We start from the raw sequence: 8,698 nt of genomic DNA on the forward strand, positions 1-8,698 counted from the left end.
GGGGGTGGATGAACAGGACCCCGTGGTGTTGCCTCTGGATGAACATGACCCCAATCGATCGAGCTGGTTGGGGCTGGATGAACAGGACCCCATGGAGGGCTAGATGAACAGGACCACCCCGTGGAGGGCAGGATGAACAGTAGACGGTGGAGGGCAGGATGAACAGTAGCCCATGGAGGGGTGGTTGAATAGGAGCCCGTGGAGAGGGCTGGTTGAACAGTAGCCGGTGGAGTAGGGCGCGGTGGAGGCTGGATGAACAGGAGCCCGTGGATGAACAGTCGCAGGTGGAGGCTGGAGGAGGTCGACGGTGGATGAATAGTAGCTCGTGGAGGCTGGAGGGGGTCGACGGTGGAGATGAACAGTATCCCGTGGAGCCCCGTTTTGCGGTACGCCACACCCCTCCCGATGAACAGGACCCCCGTTTCGACCGTAGCGCTCTAACACAAGTCCGTTTCCTCCGTTTTGTCGTACATCACACCCCTCCCGATGAACAGGACCCCCGTTTCGACCGTAGGAGGTCCGTTTCCTCCGTTTTGCGGTACGCCAGACCCCTCCCGATCAAAGGATCCCGTTTCGAATGTGGCCGGTCGAACACAAGGCCGTTTCCTCCGTTCTGCGGTATGCCAGGCCTCGTAAGAACTTTACGTAAGAACTTTCGTTACTTTAGGTGGATGCAGCATTATCGTACAAACTAAAATCCACCGCCCTGATAAGTCACTAATGGGCAAATAAGTTTTCGAGTCTCTGGCCACTTGATGTTTCAAAAATAAATTCAGCTTCTGCGGAGACTTTGTCATTTAGGCTTAGACGCTTGCGGTGATCAGCACGCCATTCATTGTTGCGCCAGAGAACGCCAAACCTCATTACCTTGAGCACACTTGCCTCCAGAGCAAAGAACCTGGCCAATTTAATCTCAGATGTGCTGCCTCGGTAGTCGATCAAATCAATTTCTTTAAGATGGAGATCAAGGCATTCGATGAGATTGTTATAGTGCAGCACATTTTTCACTTTCGGGTCTTTTTTATCTGCAAAAGAAGAGAACATATTAGAGCAGCTGGCTGCATAAGATTGCCGTGTCATCAAGAGGTACCAATATCATTCGCTCATACGATAGGGTTGGCTGGCTAGTGATATTTTTTTCACTCTCTCTCTCTCTCTCTCTCTCTCTCTCTCTCTCTCTCTCTGTTTCCTCTCATTTAACTACGAGCAAGTGAAGAGCTTGGGCATTTGTTGCCTTCCACTATGTGGCCGATGCATATTTCGCAAAAGTATGCCACATAACATGCATCGATGTCAAATCAAAAGATTTTGGCACCGCTCCCGCGATGTGAGAGAGTTGGCACCGTTGTGCACACAGACCCACATGTATAAACAAATCAATCAAACCAACTACACCAAAATCGAGCAGGGTGTCATCGGGGAGGCTGCTGATGAAGTCCAGGCTCGCCGGATGAGGTTTTGGCTCGAGCCGCCTCCGCTTGTTGGCTGCCTCGCCGTCCATCTCAACCAGCGGCGACGCTGGTGTACACGTGTGCTGGTGTGTGTTGTGTGCTGGGTTTGCGCGAGTGCGTCCTTCTGTGCATGCCGCCGCGCAGTGGTGAATTGTGCGTGAGTGCGTCCTTCGCGCGCAAGAAGTTTGTCCTCAATGCGCCCTCAATTTACTAGCGTGCGGGGTGCTACCCCGAGTGGTTTCAACTTTGTTTACTTCACCGCGTGTCAGATGGGCCTCTAGTTTACTTATTTTCACCCACTGCCACATGGGCCAGCACACGAAGATACAGAACACGAGCTGACAAGGCAGCATGTGGATTGGTTGACCGGTTAACTAAACAATATACGGAGCTATACGCTGACACAGTGAGCGTATAATCCGTCGGTATAGAGAGTTCGAGTGAGAGGGGAGGCTCGTGAGAGATAGCAGAGAGAGAGAGGGAGAGAGAGAGAGAAAGAGCTACTCCCTCTGTTCGATAATGTAGTTCCAACATTTTTTAAGTCAAACTTTTGAAACTTTGACCAAGTTTATAAAGAAATTACTTATATCTACAATACCAAAGATAAATGATAGTATGAAGTAAGTACATGTTGTGATGAATCTAATGATCATTCCAGGTTTAAATGTTTTTCTCCACATATACCTGGTCAAATGTTTCTGAGGTTTGACTTTTCAAAACATCCATATGCTTATGGACGTGACAGAGTCCCTAACAAGAGAGAGAGAGAGAGTGAAAAAAGTGTGTGTGCGTGTGTGAAAGAGACATGGACAACACACGATAAAAGTAGATAAAAAGTGTGTGTGTCTTATGCAAACATATCACACATGCATCTTCAACAACGGAGGCAAGGTAAGGAGATAGTGTGTGGTTGTTTGGAACCGAGAGAGCAAGACCCCTAGCACGTGGCCAAGAGGCGTCTGATAAACAAGGGAGAGAGGTCGAGAGAGACATACGGAGAAAATGCAGACATGGGGAGGAGAGAGTGTATGTTTGTCATAGAGAGATCCCCTGGAGATCGTGATGGGACTACATGGGTGGGAGATCAATTCACAAGGTGTGTGCGCGATAAAAGATGCCCCGAGAGATATCGAGATAGACGTATGGATGGAAGGAGACAATACATGTGTTCCTGATGGCTAGTAAGAGATAATCCTACTTAGGAGGGGGGGAGTGCTTGCGCCTATGATGGATTGAGGGATTATGGTACTTAGGGGGGTGCGTGTCACATGGAGAGAGAACAAGGGCGGAGAGTGTTGGATGGGTCTATATGTATAGCGCTAGCGAGACATGTGTATGTGTGAACCAGGGAGATATAAGGCCAGTTTGGCTTGCGTCCTGAGCATCTTTTGCCTTCCTGAGGTTGTGGCTGGATTTCATGCACGCTTGTTTGGTTGCTACCCTGTGAAAAAGAAAGCCTGCCTGGCCTGGGTTCCCTTGCACTTTAATTAGCCTGGCTGAACTCTAGACAGTGCAAGTAGCCTGGCCCAGGCGACCGATTTCGAACGCCTGGTCGTGCCTGGTCGTGTGGCCACGAGGCTAACAGCAACATGGATGGATATTAGCATTAAATAATTGATGCATGGATTGATTGATGGGACGTTGATGCTTTGCCTGGCCCAGGCATGAACCAAACGCTTCAGCACCACACAAGCCTAGCCAGGCAGAAATATTTTACATCTCACGTCCACACCAGGAAGTACCGGCCATCAAGGCATGAGGGTCAGGTCACGAACCAAACTGACCAATAAAGTTTGAGAAAGATTGAGGATCCCCGATAAGGCTGAGTGGTGCGTCAGATAGCTGAGAGGGGGGAAGAGATATTCCATCCGCTTGATAATGCAGTGCATGTAAATTTTTTAGAAGTCAAACTTTGGAAACTTTGATCAGGTTTACGCAAATGTTATTTATATCTACAATACCAAAGATACATCATACAAAACAACATCTCCGTGAATCTAATGGTATATGTTTGCCGTACTAGATGTAATTCTTTTTCTCCACGTACATGGTCAAACTTTGTGATGTTTGACTTTTCAATAAATCTATATGCTATGGACCGAGGAGAGTGCCTCAGTCGAGACAGATCAAGTGCGTGTGAAGGAGAATGAGTAAGTGTGCAAAAAGAGTATGTGTGTGAAAGAGAAAGTGACAACAAATGATAAATTAGAGAGAGTGTGTGTTTTTTCGTTTCTTATGCGAACATATCACGCATGCATCTCCGAGATGGAAAAGCGAGGCAAGGAGATACACGAAGATAGCTAGTGTTTGATTGTTTGCAACGGAGAGAGACACCCCTGTAGCACATGTCCAATAGAGGTGTGGCCAACAAGGAACAAAGCTCGAGAGGGACACATGGATGGCATGGACGCATGGGGAGGGAGAGAGGGTGTGTTTGTGATAGAGAGATCCCGTCGAGATCGTGAGGGGACTATATGGGTGGGAGATCGAGGGAGTGCGTGCGCGATAGAAAGATGCCCCGAGAGAAATCGAGATAGACCATGCACATGTTTGTGATGGAGACTAAGATTAGCTAGTCATATACATATAGGGGGACTGCATGTGCCTACAATTGAGTGAGAGACCATCATACTTGGCTAGCTGGGCATGAGATTGTGTGTGCACGCATGTGAGATGGAGAGAGAACGAGAGGGAGAGATAGAGTTTTAGATGGGCCTATCGAGTGCGAGTGAGATATGCATGTGTATGTGTGACCCAGGTTGATGGAGAGTTTGAGATAGGGGGGAAGAGCTCCGAGACGACATAGTGGTGCGTGAGAGAGTTACATGCAAAGAGCCAAGGAATCTGTGTGCGTACGATGAGTGCACCCAAGATATCTAGCTTGGACTAGCTAGAGTATCATACATAGTGTGCGAGAGAGACCTATAGATGGTGTATATATGCATGCGAACTAGAAAGACCCCCCCCACACACACAAAGAGAGAGAGAGAGAGAGAGAGAGAGAGAGAGAGAGAGAGAGAGATGGAGAGAAAGGGAGAGGGATGAACAAGGTTTTTGTGTCGGATGCGTGCGATAGAATTGAAGATTGTCGGCGAGAGAGAGAGAGATAGATAGCGAGAGAGAACAGGAGTCCGGGAGAGGGGGAGGTCGCGTTTTATGCATCAAAGACTGATATTAACCATGTTTCGATATAAACTTGCATTCAAATATTTAAATTGGAGAACATGTTGTCTGCAATCCACACATGAACGGATATATGCGTATATCAAACAAGTTCATTAATTTGACTTTCAACATGTTCATGGAGTACTACAATACTGTACAACATGCTACTCGATTGAGGTGTTCAATTTTGGATTTAGTTCACTATTTTGACCTACTGAACGAGCTATTTCATTGAATCGAGATATTTCATTTTGGGTTTGATTCGCGTTTTTGAGTGGGTCAACTATTTGTCATATAGTAAATCGCTAGCAACGAGCATGTAAAAACACATTACTCCCGAGCATCATCTCTCCATCTAAAAAAGAAGTGGCAAGCTAATATTTCAAAATTTGATCCGAATCGACTTGGTAAGGTAGATGTGGATGCTCGTTCTCCCAAAATTTGAACGAACCGTTAAACATCCTCTCTGCTCGGTGGAATTCGCCCGAGCAAATAAATGGGAGACGCGAAATTACCGTCCTATGTGGGACACGCATCAATTGGCCCGTTGTACATCGAGGGTAGGTTCGTAACTTCATCCAAGCGCGCCTTCTCCTCGGCCAAAATGACATGTGCCGAATAATTCATAAACCATGGTCGGCAAAACACGGTCTCCTCGCCCTAAATAGCTCGCGCCCACTATTTCAAAACACGCTCTCCTCGCTCGAAATCGCTCGCGCCCACTATAGTTCAAAACACGCCCTCCTCGCCCGAAATCGCTCCCGCCCAGAGAAGCAAAGTTACTCTACTATCCCCGACCCTCAGTACACAAACCCAAGCCGAGAAGCCTATAGGCAAGGATAGAACTATAACTCCCCCTCACATTTCAGACAAATGCGTCCATAAGACAAGGTTCCACTCCCCTTCCAATTTCCCCCGCCTGCCCCCATTCATACCTCGTGGGCGCCAAATCACCTTCTCCCCGGGAAACTCCCTTATCCCGAGCCGCGAAACCTCAACCCCACCTCCATGGCGCCCCCCACCGCACCAATTTCACAGCCGCCCTCCTCCCTAATGCCGGAGACGCTGTCCATTTGCCGTCGTGCACTGCACCGTGTGCCTCTTACTCCGTGCTGCTAGTGCTGCCTCGACGACGGCCGTGTGAACTGTACCAGAGCCGATTCACCCCCGCCGTTGTTCACGGCGCCGGAGCGGCTCCAACTTCGGATCCGTCCAGAGTCCTGGCGCTGCTTCGGCGTAGCCATCAGCCGTCGCGACATCGCTCTTTCCCTGCCGTTGGTCGCCAACGCAACCACGCCGGCCTCACCGACTCGGCAGCTGGACCTGCCTACTTCACCATGCCGCCAGATAGGGCGCACCCTCATCTCAAATCACTTTATTTAGGCGTCAGTTATTTGAATTTTTATTCTGGGCCAATCGATTTGCAATGGGAAGCAGCACCCCTCTAGGCGGCGGAGCTCCTAGGCTGTCGGTTGGCTGGTGTCTAACGTAAGGGTGCGGGGCCGCAAGTTCGCCGCAGAAGCAGCGCTTAGATGGCTATCTTTTAGAGTTGTGTGGGTTGAAGGTACTGCCGCCGCCGGATCTGGATGACGGGGAGTCTTTGTGGATTGGCCCGGGGGCGGTGCAACCACGACAGTGCGGTGGGGCGGGGAGCGGGGTTTTGGCCAAGGCCACGGACGGCGGAGGAAGGCTGCTCTGCCGTTGGTCACTGGCTCTTCGGGGAAGATTCCGAACAGTGTCAGCCGGGAGGCACAAGACGGCCAGCCATCCAGCGTAGATCGGACAGTACCAAAATAAAATAAAATCGTGTGACCCCAATTTAGTCTTCAGTCAACAGACATGTGACCACTCTCGTACCTTGCTGTTGATCTCTTTGTGTATTTCTTCAGATCAAAGAGATATGTCGTTCTTAACATTATGCATTATCTACATCTTCAGACACACCGTCTTCCGACTCACCGCAGCTGCTCCAACAAGGGAAGCATACACCAGAAGGGAGCTATAGTCCCCACTCAATAGTTCCCTGCATCGAATGCGCGTGCCCGACATGCACATCCACAACAACTGCATGGGCCATCGACAAGTCAGCACATGATGCTCACTCCTATGGATGGCAGCCAGATAGGTTGTACCCTCATCTTACTTGTGTGCAACATTTATGGCTTTGTTATTCATCTAAGCATGGAAAATAGATCATCACATTTCACTGTATATTCATGCTGATCTCTTACGGGTCTTGTTCAGGAGTTAACGTTGTTCCATAGTTTAGCTAAGATAGTTGTTCTTTAGGTAACACTGTTCCATAGTTATTGTCACACCCTCGATGCGACTATAGCTCCCACGTGTCGAGGCACGACTTAGAGACATAATCACATTGAAGGCATATGTCGCAAGTTAGGCAATCTTCACAACATCCCATGTAATATAATAATAAAAAGGGAGATAACATAGTTGGCTTACACTCGCCATGTCAATCAAGTACAGAAATAACATTACATCATTCAAACACTCATGGCCCGACTATGGCGCCAAAATAAAGAGAACCCAACATGCGACAACGGTCCCAATCACCCCCAACTGGGAACCACTACTGATCATCGGGAAAGGAAACATAGTATCATTGAGAGTCTTCGTCGAACTCCCACTTGAGCTCATACGCGTCTCCTGGAGTGGAATCATCAGGCCTTGCATCTGGTGTAATAGTAATCTGTGAGCCACGGGGACTCAGCAATCTCGCACCCTCGCGATCAAAACTATTTAAGCTTATAGGTAAGGCAAGGTAAATTATGAGTGGAGCTGCAGCAAGCGACTAGCAAGTATGGTGGCTAACTTATTCGCAAAAGAGAGCGAGAAGAGGAGGCAAAGCGTGAGCGAGAAACTAGAGAGCAACCTGCGCAAACATTACTCCAACACCGTGTCCACTTCCCGGACTCCGCCGAGAAGAGGCCATCACGGTAACACACTCAGTTGATTCATTTTAATTAAGTTAAGGTTCAAGTTATCTACAACCAGACATTAACAAATTCCCATCTGCCCATAACCGCGGGCACGGCTTTCGAAAGTTCAAATCCCTGCAGGGGAGTCCCAACTTAGCCCATGACAAGCTCTCACGGTCAACAAAGGAATAGACCTCCTCCCAAGACGTTCCGATCAGACTCGGTATCTTGGTTACTCAAGACACTTCGACAGGTTAAAACAAGACCAGCAACACCGCCTGAATGTGCCGACAAATCCCGACAGGAGCTGCACATATCTCTTTCTCAGGGCACACTCAGATGAGACATCCTATGAGTAAAACCAACCCTCAAGTTGCCCCGAGGTGGCCCCGCAGTCTACTCGGTCGGACCAACACTCAGAGGAGCACTGGCCCGGGGGGGGGTTAAAATAAGATGACCCGCGGGCTCCGGAAACCCGAGGGAAAAAGAGGCTAGGTGGCAAATGGTAAGACCAAGGTTGGGCATTGCTGGAAAAGCTTTAATCAAGGCGAAATATCAAGGGGTTCCCATTATAACCCAACCGCGTAAGGAACGCAAAAATCCGAGAACATAACACCGATATGACGGAAACTAGGGCGGCAAGAGTGGAACAAAACACTAGGCGAGAGGCCGAGCCTTCCACCCTTTACCAAGTATATAGATGCATTAAGATAACATGGCAATATAATGATATCCCAACAAGTAAATAAATGTTCCAACAAGGAAAGGCCTCCAATCTTCACCTGCAACCAGCAACGCTATAAGAGGGGCTGAGCAAAGCGGTAACATAGCCAATCAATGGTTTGCTAGGACAATGGTGGGTTAGAGGTTTGACATGGAAATTTGGGAGGCTTGCAAGCAAGTGGTAGGCATCATAGCAATGGCATAGCAAAAGAGCGAGCAAACTAGCATAGCAAAGATAGTAGTGATTTCGAGGGTATGATCGTCTTGCCTGCACAGTTGTCAGAGTTGACTGGATCCTTAAAAGCAAACTCAACGGGCTCCTCATTAGCGAACTCGTCTCCCGGCTCTACCCAAACAAGACAAACAGGCAACAAGGATACAATCAACCACGTGCAAGAACAAGCAATATGATGAAATGATGAC

Source organism: Triticum dicoccoides, chromosome 2A, assembly GCF_002162155.2.
Source record: "Triticum dicoccoides isolate Atlit2015 ecotype Zavitan chromosome 2A, WEW_v2.0, whole genome shotgun sequence".
Taxonomy (NCBI): Eukaryota; Viridiplantae; Streptophyta; class Magnoliopsida; order Poales; family Poaceae; genus Triticum; species Triticum dicoccoides.